Source organism: Cygnus atratus, chromosome 1, assembly GCF_013377495.2.
Source record: "Cygnus atratus isolate AKBS03 ecotype Queensland, Australia chromosome 1, CAtr_DNAZoo_HiC_assembly, whole genome shotgun sequence".
In the NCBI taxonomy this organism is placed as follows: domain Eukaryota; kingdom Metazoa; phylum Chordata; class Aves; order Anseriformes; family Anatidae; genus Cygnus; species Cygnus atratus.
In genome coordinates this window covers 81916816-81932162 of record NC_066362.1, presented here as the reverse complement: position 1 = coordinate 81932162, position 15347 = coordinate 81916816, and positions in this window count along the sequence as shown.

Here is a 15347-nt window from a genome sequence, read left to right as displayed (position 1 = left end):
GATCATTTAAATCTTTTTGTTCCACCCCAAGTAGACTTAGGTGAATATTGTATATATATCTTAGCATTAAGTTATATTACATATAGCAAGATGGATTTAATAGTTAAAAATAAAAATGAATAAAACCTCTCATGTACTTCTGAAATAGATTTATTGGTCTGTGTTCATTATATATAAAATGCATAACACTGTAACAGAAACACTTCGGTGTAATTTGTTCAGACTCACCTGTATAATTCATTTTTGACTTAGCAGCCCATGAGTAAGTGAGAATCCCAAATGCACACTCATAAAATCTGTGTGCCAAACCATGTCATCAGCTGCTCTTTTTGAAATACACAGATGAAACCAATACCTATTATAAAGGATAGGAACGGGACAAATTGAAGGATGATTAAAACAATCAGTAGTTCTCATATGACGTTCTTGGTTGTATGGATATAGGCCAAATTTACTGCTTAGCTTCGAAGACAGATATTAATTTTCTAATGGTCTTTTCCTTGTTTGCTCATTCAAAAAGTATCTGAGTGATTTAGAAATCCTATCGAACTTACATTCACACAGTTCTAGCAAGGTAAAAGGATGTTATTATCCTGATTTATAAATGAGGATCTGAAATGCAGAGAATCAGCTATTTCATATGTTCCACTGGAGACACCTTGGACGTGGATTTTACAGCTTTTGAAGCATTCAGAGCCCAGACTCATTGTCTCCCGTTGCAGCTGTGAGCACTTGGCAGTTTTGGAAATCAGGTGTGACGCAGCTGTGTGTAGGCTAAGCCCGGCTGACGGACAGAGGTCACTAGTGAGGTCTCTGCTTGAAACTTCTCAGCAGTCACCACACAAGAAAGAGCTCCAGCCCATTTCTTCTTACAAGCTTAATCACACAGCTGCTCCTTCTGCTTGTGCCTTGGGACCTTAGTCATGCTTTCCAACCCCCTGTACCTGACAACAACAACAACAACAACAAAACTATTTATTTTATTTCATAATGGTTCAGATTCTCCTGCAAAGCAGACTCAGAGTTTGCAGAAGATGATTCAAGCTGTGAACAGCTTTCTGCCTTGTAAATAATGTCTGTTGTGGCAAAGCTGTGTACAGTTCATGTGCTTCAATACAGGTACAAACTGTAAATTCTGGCATTTTGCTAGTTCTGAGGCTTAGGTGTGCAGTTCTAAGTATTTCTTTGTAGTTTTCAAACTTCAAAAACAAATTTCCATCAGACTTTTAAATGGGGAAATTTTGAATTTAAATCTGAATCCTTAATTATGTAGAACTCAATCAAGAAATTGACTGTTGAGAAAGTAGAAAATGGTATCTTCGGATGCTTCTTTATAGTTCCACAAGATTTTAAGGAAGCACTATTGTATTTTCACTTACAGAAAAGTTTAATGAGAATACCCACCTAGCTTGATATGCTTTCATTTTAGACCTGATGAGACCTCTGCAAGCGCAAAATGGAATCAGTTGAATAGAACTTTTAAACTTTTAAAAACACTAATTTTTCTTTAAAGTAAACATACACATTTAAAATATACCATTGCCTTTTATGATAAAAAGGCTCGTTCTTCGTAGTGTATTCTGTAGGGTTATCTATACCAATGCAAGAGGAGTTTTAAATGTTACCTTTTATATTCTTTTCAGCAGGAAGGCAACAAAAAAGCCCCTTTGTAATCTTCATACCTTTAGGATGTGCTCATTACCAAGTCGCAGACCTGACATGATGCTTATCATGTGGATGCTATTAAAGAAAGAACAACACTGTCTTTTCAGGAAATGAGAAGATTTGTTGTGCATTCTTGGCGATTCTCATGGGTGGGAGCATGGTGTACATGCTCATAACCATTGTCATGCTGTGCATGATCCCCAAATCTCCCACTTAAAAGTTTTTTCTTCATAAAGTTGGCAGATACACTTGCATTGCCAGTAACCGATTAAATAATAATAAAACAAGCTAGGCCAGTTAGCACCTACCTAGCTTCATGTCAACCTTAGCTAATATGCAGGCGCTATACTAAGCTCTTGTCATACTTGCACTCTTCATCTCATTGTATGGTACTTTATATGTATATCCATATATATATATATATACACACATATGTATGCACACATGTATTTCTATGTACCAATACAGATAGGTAGTGCCATTGGCCCCATTCATTACTAAAAGGTGTTGTCAGAGCAGCAGAGATGCTGTATTCTGAAGGTTAGAAATGATTTTATCAATGATACTGGCAGATCTATAAAATATGAAGGTACAAATGTGAAGAAATGATATTAACATTTGTTAAAATAAAATGTACTAGGTAAATTATGTAAACGTTATAAAATTAATAACATTTCTTTCTTTAATAAAGGGTAAAAAGATACTTATTCACTAAAGGAAACTATCTGGTGCTGCCAATAACCTAAAATCACTGAACATCTGAGCTCAATTCTGAGAGAACAGGTTCTCTTTCTTCTGTAGTGTATATTGTTTTCACACTTTGTCTAGACAATGGTCACTCATATGGTGGCATCATCATTAGCATTTACTTCATAGGATTTTGCTTAGAAAAAGGTGTAATATTACTTCTGCTTCTCTTTTAGTTCATGCTCACAACAGAAAAAGAGGCAAAAAGATAGGCATTACACAGGGTGCTGCTGAGGCAAGAAGTACTCCGGCCCCCAGGTTGGAGCTCTATTTTTTATAACCTTGACTAGTAAGATGGATATATTTCCAACTGATCGAACCATAGAAAGAATAATGTGTCTCAGATACACTGGCAAATATCCATACTCATTTAGTCACGTGTGAAGCAGTCCTTCAATTGAGTGTTTAGATCTTCACATGGGAAGGTTCTTTTGTTTCAGCATAGGAAAACAATTTTGGAACAAACACTGGGAGATAGGGAACTGTGATATATGGCCAGATATTCTGCCCCAGAGTTTTTTTATTGTAATGAATGTTTGCTGTTAGTGCTTTGTAGTGAAGAATATTCTACCATATAACACCAGAATATGTTGTTGGAATGGACAAAATGTTCTTTGTCCGTGCTTGTATATGTTTTTGTTTGTTTTGTAGAACAAAACAATCTCTCTATTCCATCCATGGCATTTTCTAGTAGCCACATAGATATTTGCTCAGAAATTTAAAGTTGAATCTCATCAACATTGTGCTTATGTACTAATACTAGCTTTTCTGTTTCTAGGAGTGTATACTTTCCTTATACTAATTAGACAGGATGGAATTTAATTTAAAATAATTTCAATTTTCTGGTAAAAAAAAAAAAATCTAATGAGAACCACTTTGGATATTGTTTGTAAGACTTTGTACAATCCTTTCAATTTTTAAAATATTCTTTGTCTCAGAACTTGAAAACTTTCTACCAGGCAGTTCCTAAAAAATCTCTTAAGTATATGTTATTCAATATACACAAGGTCATTCTGGTAAGCTGAATGACACTACTCTGCAGAAAACAACCAAAGTGTCAAAATTAGTTTTGTCTTCAAATACAGTTCATGTTCAAATGCATCTCTGAATGCTTGGCATTTTTAGCTATTTTGTAAATTTTATCGAAATTGTTAATTACCAGAGGGGTGGCAAAACAGTCACAGACAAGGATTTTTCCTTAACTGTCTTGGTTAGAAAACACTTGAATTGCTCATGTGTTTTGTTGCCTTGTGGTGTTTCTTTCCTCTGGATTGCCAGACACTGGCCTCAACAGGGCTTGTTTTGCATTGCACCGTAACATTTTAGGTAAGGCATTCCTTCTGCATAGCATGCAGAAGAAAATAGGAATCAGAAAATTTAGTATGTACACTGTGCTTATGTCCAGAAAGTATCCAGATGCCCAAAATGGGAACTTTATCTAAGATATTCTTGTTTCCTTGATCACCTCTACTCTCTTTCCCTGTGTCTAATTGTCCAGATTAGGATCTTCCAGGGTTGTACTCTATGTATCATTCAAGGATTTCTATAAAAGCAGGCTAATTTGTTAGATCCATGAGCCTCACCTCCATGTGAGGCTTGGCTGGGCCTGGCATGGGCCAGGCATTGACTGTGGGCATACCAGTTTGGTATCTTGAGGGGTGTTGTCTTGTGCCTGTCAGCTCTGCCGCTTGATGCTGTAAGCTGATGTGATGCTGCTTTGCTATCACAGGAGTGCAGCTGGCCATATATAGTCTATTTCTAGAAAAGTCAGTGTCACTCCGTTGTCCTATCCTAATGAGCAATGAGGCGATACAGGAATGCTGCAGAAAGAGGATAACTCCCTACCTACATCCTTGGAAACTGAAGAGACAAAGGGAGTAACGATCCTACCTTAATGATGCTCCTTCCTGCCTCTGTTTTTTTCCTAGGTAGCAGAGAGGATTTGGATGCTTTGACCTAAGTCAGAGCTGATTGTAATAGTCTAGGATATGCTCCTACTTTTCTTGAGAAGAAATTATTTGAAGAAACAGTTTTCTCTAATGATTTGTTTACCCATCTTCATTCTACGTATTAAAACTATGTTTGGCTCACTACTGTACTCATCTCGTAGTATTAAAAAGCAGAACACATTTTCAGCTTTCTTCATATTCATCTCAAGACAACCTGCCATGAAAAGGGGGAAACTTTTTTTTTGCTTTCCCAAATAATAATAATCCTGTTTATATATGCTGTATGTATATTTACACAAATATCATATGAGTAATATAAACTTGTTATATATATTATTCAGTAATACTTTTTAATAGGTCTTTCACTAGCAATAAAAATCAAGAAACACTCCCCACCTATATATATATATGTATATATACACATAATAAAAATAAAACAAGCACAGGTGGCAGAAAAGCTTATTTCCACACTGGAGTAATTGATGATTTGTGGGATTTTTTTTTTCTCTGAAGCCTGCAAGACAAGCAATTCCTTAGCGTATTGCAGTAGCATGCAGTACAGATGTAAGGGAAAACTAGGTGTCACTCATTAAGGAATCCTGTTGTTATGACTGACACATAAAGCAAATTTTTTGCCATTCTGATGTGTGCTTTCTTGCGGAGGGGTATCTCAGAGACAAACCATTGGAGTAAACCCTTTCTATTGTCATTTGATGAGGAGATTTTTATTTTAATGAAAGCGATCTGTCTTGTGTGCAAATACTAGCCTTTGCTGTTTTATATGTGCAGAAATTCAATCAGATGCTTAATTACATCTTAACATGAGTTCCAAACAGCTGGCTAATTCCCTTGTTTCTGATTAAAAAGATTACAAAAATAAAATTTAACATTGCATTTACATACAGCTCTAAAATGAAACACTTGCCCATAAGTTTTAGTCATTTAGGAAATTTGTGTCTGTTCAACACTAGGGATCAAAGCTTTTATCATGATGAATTGCAGACTGACAACAGATTAAAAAAAAAAAAAAGAAGAAGAAGAAATAGCAAATGGAATTTGTCAAATGTTCTGCTTGTTGATTATGGCAGGCTTTAACTTGAAGGTGTAAGTCCATAAAAATATGCAGGAAGTATTTTGTTTCATACTCCTTTTTGTGAAAGCATACAAGTTTGTTAGCTAAACCTTCACTTCCCATGAACTCAAAAGATTATTTTTCAAATGGGATTGTTCTGAGCATATGCACTACTTTCTTTAAAGTATTTTTATTAACTGTCACAAAATAAGGTAAACTTTTATTTGGTTTCTGTCTAGCTTAATCTTCGAGTGGTATATTTTTCAATTATTTTAAATTCATTTTTTTCGTCAAAACTACAGTTATTCTAACGTTAGTATGACATTCACATGTTCTCAGCCATGATAGTATAAACATTTTCTGACACAAAAACATAAACTCCTTTTAGCTGTAATTCTTGTAATTATCCATAAACTCCTTTAGCCATAATTATTGTAATTCTTGGTGAAAACAATCTGAATAATTGCTGAAAGGTGATAGGATATAGATTCCTGATGTTATAGGCTTAATGGAGATTCATTTGAACACATTAAAAGAGCTATTGTTATACACAGAGAATTCACATGACAAACATTTTTTTTTACTATTTAAGTAAGAGAGATTTCAATTATATAAAAATAGGAAATCAAGGGAGCTATAGATGGTGATAAGCAGCTAAGTGACCGGTATGCATGACTTGCTGATGCTGAATGTTGTGAAGAAATATACCTCCCTCTTTCAGTGATAAAGACTGCACATTTGGAGAGGTTCTGGGGCTATTCACACTTATAAAAAAATCAAATAGGACATATGCAAGTCTGCTGAGAGAAGTGGAATATAAAATGAATGAGAGGTTATAAAGAATGTCCAGGTTTTTGTTATACTGAGGACTGGAGAGTGACAGATATCACATCCATATTTTGCAGATGTCTGTGAGCCAAGGGGGACTACGGACCTCCAAATCATGTACTTAGTATTACAGTGGAAGGGAAGACCTGGGAGACCATGACCAGACAAGTCTAAGGAGAAAAGTTTGCTTGAAAAAGGAAAACTCTCCCTTCTTGATCTGTTGACATTTTACAAACATGTTTATGAACGAGCATATTAAGAAGCTCATAACTGACATTTTGTTTAGACTCTGCTGAGACTTTGAAGAGATGTCCTACAGAAGTTACCAAATACACTGAATGGTCATGGGAAGTAAGCTTTAAAAGTTGCATTGTGTCAAAAACTGTCTTAGGTACAGGAGATGAAAACTGAGAATAAGAGAAGAGGTTTCACTGTCAACCCCTCCTCCTGCCTCCAAGAAGCAAACAAACAAAGCAGCCAGAGTGAGGTACCTACCTGAGAGCTTCTGCATTATCCCGTGCAAGAGCAATGGCACTGGGTTAGGCTAAAGGCTCAGCTAGTCTTTTACTGGTTGGTTGCTTGGGGAAGAGCAAGTATTATAATGTGGCATTTCCCCTCACATGCAGGTTAGGCAATCTCAGATGAAAAATTGTAGTGAATAATGGTGTTTAATAGTCCTTAAAGGATTTTTACTTCCATTAACTGATAAAACCTCATTGGACTGCGTTAGTGTCAAGAGTCCAATTCTTGCTGACCAGGTTCTTTCTGATATTCCACACGTGAAGAGTTTGATGTTTAATACCAGATTTTCTTATTTGATACTATCTGACCTTACACAGGATTTTGATTTAGCATTCTGTTGCAGCAGTGCATTTAAATCAAAATACAAGTACACTTAACAGAGTGTAGCAGTTGCAATGTGCAGCTGAATCACAATACAGTGCCAGGTTCTCCCTGGCTGCTGGGAGGGAGTACACGAGTTCAGACCATCTCTTCAAAGTATTTTTTGTCACTTGTTCGTGTTTCTCTAGTCTGTGCTGGGCTGAGCCGCATGTTAAACTGCACCACACCAGTCTGGCTAGCTCAGGAGGACATTTGAAGTCTTGTGATTAAGTCTGGGATGAACAGGTACAGAGCTGATGCACACAGCTGATGTAGACATTCATCTAGCCTAAAGGGTGAACCTCTGTGCCCCTCTGCTTTGCAGTGAGTTGAGCTTTCTTTGCTCAGCAGCAGACAGTCACTCCCAACATCCCTTCCTGAGTACAAGCCGTGCCTACCTCGTCAGCCTCTTCCGTCATTGTAGATGTTCAATGATCAGTCTCAGCTTTTGCTTTTTATGTTCACAAGATCTGGTGGCAATGAGGGCATAAGTTAAGCATGCATTGTATGAAAAAGAATTTATTGTTTGTTGGTCATAAAATACTGATTTTGTGTGAAATCAAGAATGGCATGGGAAGGTTATTTCAAAAGTAATAGAATCAAATAAAATGATAAACTCTCAGATTCAAAAGCACCTAAAGAGTCTGAGGCTACCTTCTCTCTGCTCATGCAAACTATGCTACCTGTCTCCAATTGATTTTGTTACTCTTTCTTGTCTTCTTTCTATTTCTGCTGTATACTGCCTTTGGTTGTGTAGAGTATCCAAGTATGGGCTCATTTTGTTTTTCTACTGTGGCATAGCAATGCTAAGCACTGGACCCAGTTGGAGCCACAGCCACCCACTGCAATCTGTTCCATTGCCAGTAGGAACCGAGGGAGAAAAATCAAGAGAGGGCCTCAGCAAATTGTTCTGTGGAAAATCCCTGCTGATTCGTGCAATGCTGTAAAAACAGTAAAAATGTATCACGCATCTTGTGATAGCTTGTTCAGCTTTCCGATGCTTATGCACGTCCCCTTATAGCTTAGCCAAGACCATAGGCTGTGTTTCCATATCACTGTAACAAAAAATATTTTCCCTTGCAGCTCGGACCACTTAGTACTCTAAAAAGTTCATTCATTAAAAATACTGAAGAGAAGGGGAAAGTGGGAATCTTTATTGGTACCAGTTAAAAATAAAATAAAATAAAATAGTGGTACAAAAGCTAACAAAAAGCTTGTCTGCCTTGTAATGAGAAAAACTTGTTCCAGGTAATCATGGAATAAATTTATATGTTTATTGTATCATCAATGAAATAGTTCTTTTCTAAACTAAACAGATCATGGCTAGTTAATATTTTTCTGGACCAAACTTGTTAACTATTCTCTAAGTGATCAAGGGAATGAGTGTGTAAGCTATTTAAAGGTTTATGCAACAGAGCAGAGGCTTAAAATTACCAGTGAGAAACCAGGGTGAATGTGAGCTCTCAGAGAAGAGTTCCGGCTCTAAGCCATGAAGTGCTCCTTGAATCTTTGATAGTGTGAGTGGCAGGGAGATAGAAAATGGGCTCTGGAGACTGATGCAGGGTATGCAGGTCATGTGGTGTCTGAAAATGCTCAGAAGGTTAACAGATGTGTTCGACTCTATTAATCATTTCCATTAGCTCCTTTACGGATTTCATAAGGACATAGTATTTCTTTCTGTCATATTAGATATGCATCTGCATGCATGCAGCAGGCATCCAGTGATATGTAGCCGAACTCCAGATTTGCACTGGCTAATTCCACTTGCTCCCCTCTTGCAGCTTTCCTAGATCTTGTCTCATCATTTTAACCTCTTTACTTTCCCCACTTTTCCTCCACACACATGCTACCATAGTTTGAAGCAGCAGCTTGTGCGAGGCCAGAAAAGAAGCCTTCTCTACAAAGTATTTGGGTGGTTCAGTATCACTCTCTTAAGCTTTGGTTCACTTGGGAATTTCTGTGGCAGTAGAGTAAGAAGTATTATCTTTTATAAAGTAAGTGCAGCATTTTAGGCTAACTGAAAAGTCAGCAAAAACATATTAACTCAATGGAAGTGCAATGTTTCAGTAAGGTCAATGTGTTTTAGTCTCAGATTGGTCTATGGCATCATAAAATGTTCATAATCAGATTGAGAAAGTTGGTATCAGAGTCGAGGTTAATATTTAGTGGGATTCAAGAACTAGTTGGACACTTAAGTAGGCCCAAGAATATTAGTTCAAAGTTTGAAAACAAAGGCTTGTTCTATAGTTATGTATTTTGGCTACTACAGTGAATATTTACTAGGATGGAACAATAGTTCTGGTTACAGATTTCTGGTACATTTCCTTTCTGTCTTCATTAAAAATGATACTCAACTGGTGTTGATTTGTAGTAAGTGTTTTAACTGTAGTAGGATTCCAGGGTCATCACAGAGAATGTCGTCTTCTAGTTTGTTTGGTTGTTTTTCTGCTGGAATATTTTTTCTTGAGTGAAGGTTTAATAATTAAAAACACAGTGCTCCAGTAATTACATCCACTATGGAAGAAGGATTTCTGAATGTCTCTAATGTTGCATTTCTTATTTCTGTAGATACTATGTTAATTAATCTCTTTCACTGCTGACTTAGAAAGTGGAGCCTTGCTGATTTTTAATGGAATATAACAATATAACTAGGAATTTCATTACTGGAAATGTTACTAGTATACAACAGCAAACAGTAACTATGTAATTGTTATTTCTGTTGAAAACAATTTTGGGAAAAATAAAGTCACTAATTATAGAGAGCCCTGAAAGCTTAATTAATATAGTCTTCAACTACATTCCTTATGATAAAGTCTTTCTCTGCATATTGCTTATTCTAAAACCAGACCTAAATATGTCATCCAAAGTACCAAATAAAAATCCTTTGTGCCGTTGGGTGAGGAAGAACATATGAACAAGTTATGCCATGGCTAATGCTGTAGTGCAATTATGGTTGCAAAAATATTTATTTCCATTGTGAGTCAATTCTTTGCACAATTCTTAGAATTAAAGCCAATGTTTTCTTAATTATCCTATGGGAAGTAAAGCGGCACTGTGGATATATAGCACTTAGTTATTTTTTCAAATTCCAATAAAATTATATATTTATAGGTATATATGTTATATATGAAGACACATATGCCTCAGTATCAGATGGATGAAAGAGCAGGACAATTTCTTTGTTGTACTGTCAACTAAGTTAACTGCTCATATGTCTGCTCAGCTAGAATTATCTTGTACTGAAACTCTTAGTTTTTGATGTTGGAGGCATTGTTTCTGCAAATGAAACCACTTTCCAATTCTGAAGATTTCAGTGGTGTTGTCTGGATGGTATGAAAGAATTCTCTGTTTTAAGAAAGAAGGATCTGATAAATAGTAAACTGACCTCCAGAACTGAGCAAATGCCCCCAAAATACACCCAGAAATAAAGTCCAAACAAAGGAATTAAATTTATTTAATTGTATTTAAATGTTGCATATGAAGTACTATTCCCCTCATAGCCAGGGCTGGAGCCTCTTCTGAATTTGAAGGAGCCATAGAGTTACCGCGAACTTCAGTTCAAACTGGTTCTGGGTGTGAACCCTCCTCAAGGAAAAACAAAGATGAGACTTTGAGCTCGGGGTTCACTTGTGTTCACCATTGCATAGCAGTGCGATCATTCAAGCTCTGCCCCTGAGTTTGCAAATGCAGATGTGAAATCATTCTCGATCAATGTAGATAGATATGTTTGTGTGCTTGTGACATGTTAAGATTACTGGTAATGGTGTTGCAATTACTATCACCTATGGCAGGAGTGAGCATTTTGCTATACTCACAGTCTTCACTTAAATGAATCAATGGTTTATATATAAAGTAAAATCAACAAACAAATCAACACAAAAAATCTTTTTTTTTTTTTTTTCAGTTCTACTTATTTTTATAAAATGAAATTCTTTCAGAAGCAAGCTTGCATGAGCATGCAGTCATATATTGGGCAAAAAAAGAAAGAATACAGACCATGAATTTTAAAATTATCATTGTAAGTATATGAGAAGTGGTTTTATCTTTTTTTTTTTTTTTTTTTTGGGGGGGGGATGGGGGGAGAAGGAGTACTGATTTTAGGGAGCACTGTACTTGTTTCATTTGTGACCATTAATGTTTTAGAGATTTGAAGTGAGATCTGTATGTAGTAAAAAGGTAGTACAGGTAAACAGACTTTCTGAACTCTTCCACATATATATATAGTAAATATCCTGGAATTCAGATAACTTAGTTTAGAATAATCATCTTGATTCTATTTTCACTTTAAAATTAGTGAAGTATACCACAGGTGCTGTATGGAAGTGACATGTTCCATTATTTGAGACCAACATTTTCAAGACTACATAAAATCAAGAGGATGAAAACATGTGGCACGTAATTATACTAAATTGTTGAATTTAGCTTGAAATATGAACTGCCACCTTCACAGCCTGTCTCTTCCAATAGACATTGTTTAGGTCCCAGTCAAATATAGATTATGTATAGAAGATACTGAGACAATTTTCATAGAGTATATCGTCATATCTGAGGGTGGACAAGTGTCCAAGAAGGCTGGAATAATAGTCTGTGCTATATTTTATTTCTGTATCATTTAAACTGCTAAGTATGATACATAGTACTATCTTCTAGTCTCATTTCCTATATTTAAAACAATGCGGGGAATGGGGAGTTGGGGGGCGTGGGAATAACAGTGTTGCTGCTGCAGAGGATGTATTTTCTTATTACTGTAGACCAGAAATTTTAAAAAGTATTACCTTGCAAAGGACTCATGCCTCCTCCAACTCCTCCCAAAACACACATAGCAAGCTTACCAAAAGGTTTGCTGAGAACTGTAAAGTTTTAAGTCTGAGTGAAGTCCTCACTCTCCAGTTTTAGCAACATTTGCTCTAGTTTTCTCCAAGGTCTGAGATGCAATCCCAGATTATCTTTGTCCTACTTCTCCCTTATTAGGTTTGTCTCTTTTGTTTCTAGCTTTTCCTTCAGTTAGCAGGTTGACTTACAGAATCTTTGACATTGACCTTGCCAGTATTAAAATTTTTATGCTTGAATAGAAATATATATTTTCCTGCAATCATTTCCACAATAAAGAACTATGTACGTGCTACTAACTTCGCGATATATGCCTCATGTGATAGTAGAGACAGGCATGAAATTGGGGTGAATTAGTTTGTTTACCCAGCACAACCTAAACTACCATCTAGTGATGGTCCTTCTGTCCAGGAGGTTATGTAAACTCTCTTTGGCAACACACATACCAATCCTTTATGTGTATGTGAATTTCAGTGACATTTTACACTAAGGCTACAATAAATACCAACAGGACATTTTGCAAAGGGCTTAGTCAGCAGTCTTCACACCTAGTGAAAATTAAATTAGAAGGAACAAGTAAAATGTCTTGGTGTGCAAGAAGGAAAAACATGGAAGATTCAGAAATGTTGAGAAAAATTCATAGTATCACTTGGTCTACAGGTCTTCCAAAAGTATAAATCAGGACTGAAAAAGACAACTTTGTATGAAACATCAATTTTTTTTTTAAATTTTTTTGCCCAGAAGAGATGGAAGGATAACAAGCGTATGTAATCAGGTAAGAGAAATACATTGTGTGTATGAATATAAAACCAAGAAAATGTTTGCAAATAATGCAAGTGATAAAAGATATATATCAAACTAATAATTTCATTTGGAGATAATATCCAAAACTTTGAAATCCTTTTTATGGAGATTAAATACAGATATATATATATATATACACACACATATATATAGTACTCTGGAAAGTAGAAAACATCTTAGAAATTAAACCACTGTATTCACTTTATCTATCTCCTGAAATGAGACATATATTGAAAAGTATAATATGATGGTTTCATGTAGAAGAAAAAAAAAAAAAAAGGAAAGTAACATTACCAGATTTGACATAGATTGCATTTGACTAATGAGTCACTTCCCTGGATTGGGTTTCTAGTCTGGAAGGTAAAGAAAATAAACATATCTGAATCTGCTTTATTAGCTGATATTTGTGAAGTAGCTGATGAATGTGGGGTGTAAATGGTAAGTCTTACTACCACAATAAGTAATATTCTTGTTGTGATATTTGAATTGCAGGAGAATCTAAGTCTTCTGGCTTTTCTTCTTAATGAAATCTCAGTGAAGAATAGTACACTTTTATTACTGAAATAATTAGGATGTGTTTAGGACCTAAGGGTCAGAAAGAGTATGGATTCATTGACCCTCTAGACAGAGATGATATATTTTCCACCTACACTTCTCGCTTAAGACACAGTCAAGAAATTCACTGTCACAAAACATGATATACGATGCAAAACTTAGAGTCCATTTGCATATCTTAAGCACTAATCTAGGCTCAAATCCAATCTCGTAAACTTTGTTCCCTTAGAATTTAGGTTTATATTGTCATCTTTATTACTATAAATGCATGCACACAGCTGATATATTTATAAAAGCATTCTACAAAGACATAAGAAATTTTCAAAAACTGTAACCAGCACTTTGCATGGTGCAAAATAACAAAGTGGCAGGCCCTCTATGCTTTTTGTCTTGTATTTTTGCTTGGTAGTTGTGGGCAAGAAGGCTGTAAGAACACACAGAAAGGTTTATCTGCTTTAATAATGAAAAAAAAAATATCTTACATGAAGCTTTTCCATCAAGTTCAGAATTCTCTCTAGTTTTACTTTCCTGCAGGGGCATTCATTGTCACAAGTAGTTTATACAGTCATCAGAGAGAAATGGCCTCTTTCTTTTTTTTTTTTTCTTTTTTTTCTCCTCCCTTGGAGTCCACTCTAAATATTCCAGAAGTCTGACTTGAATAGTTATTTCTAAATTATTAAAAACATGGTTATACTGCTTCCTAGTGGTGGACAAAAGAGTATCTTGTCATCTTGTTATATCTTGTTTTGAAACTTTGTGATAATGCATGTATAGATTTTTATTCTTCAAATTTGATGTAATACCAGAGTATTTACAACTTTCTCTTTTCTAATGTATAGTTTTGTATCAATGTGGATTGACTTCAGTGAATTTTTGGTAGCTGACACCAGGATGTGTAAGAGAATATAATCATAAAAGCAAAATGCTTTGCTGTTTTACAAGGGGTCTTAACTCTCAAGCCTATGAGATGCTGTTTACAATTCAAGAAAATGATTAGTCAAGGCTAGCAGCTGTAATTTCTCCTGGAGATGGGCAAGCAAACTTATCTATGTTAGATGGCAGCACGCAATTCTATAAGAAGATTCTTTTCTAGGAAGGGAGAGAAAATGCAAGTAACCCAGAATACATAAAGATCCATTACAAACTGTTTGTCAGAAAGAATTGTGTGTAGATGGGAGAGATGATTGCTTTTTGAAGTATTCATTGGGAAAGAAGTAATAGTGTGCACTGACATCTCCAGGAGAACAAAGATGTGAGTACCTTCATCATGTTAGTGGTATTACCCTGATAGTTAAGGCGTTGGACTGAAACTCAACAGATTTGCACACAGCTCTTGCTTCTTCCATCAATTTCTTGCAAAAACCAGGGGGTGTACCACTCAGTACTGAAGTTCAGCACTTGCAAAATGGCACTATTAATTTTCTGTCTCCCTCTTTTTGTCTGTTTAGGGCCAGTATTGGTACAATTATTTATGTTCAATTAGCACTTGAATTCACACCAATTGTACTGAGATTATTGAACTGATAAGATGCTACTGAGAGAGAGAATAGTGGGTCTGCAGAGCAGAACACCTGGAGATGGAGGTCCCAGTGCCTACTGGATGGCGTGCCCAGCCCTGTGTCCCCAACTCTGACTTCAGAAGAAGTAGTAATTGTTTCTGTTCTTGCACATGTTCTTCACACTTTGTCTTCTCTCTTCAAACATTTTTTTTTCATGTAGATTCCCAAATCCACCCAAACTCAAAGAAGTAATACATTTTAGCAGAATCCACACTTCTATGTGTTTTTTAAAGTCTTTTGTATTGTCTAAAATTGCTTTCTGGTGTAGGATAGTTTTCTTTCAATATTCTATGGCTCATCAACCTACCCATGAACTGACCTAATTGCTAGTGTAATGTCTCAACATAGGTGTTAAGAAAGAGAACTGGTAGCACCTCAGAATACCTGTGACCCCTTATTATAATTATATAAGAAGGGTGGAATTTGTGTTTATACGTTAATAACAATTATATCTTT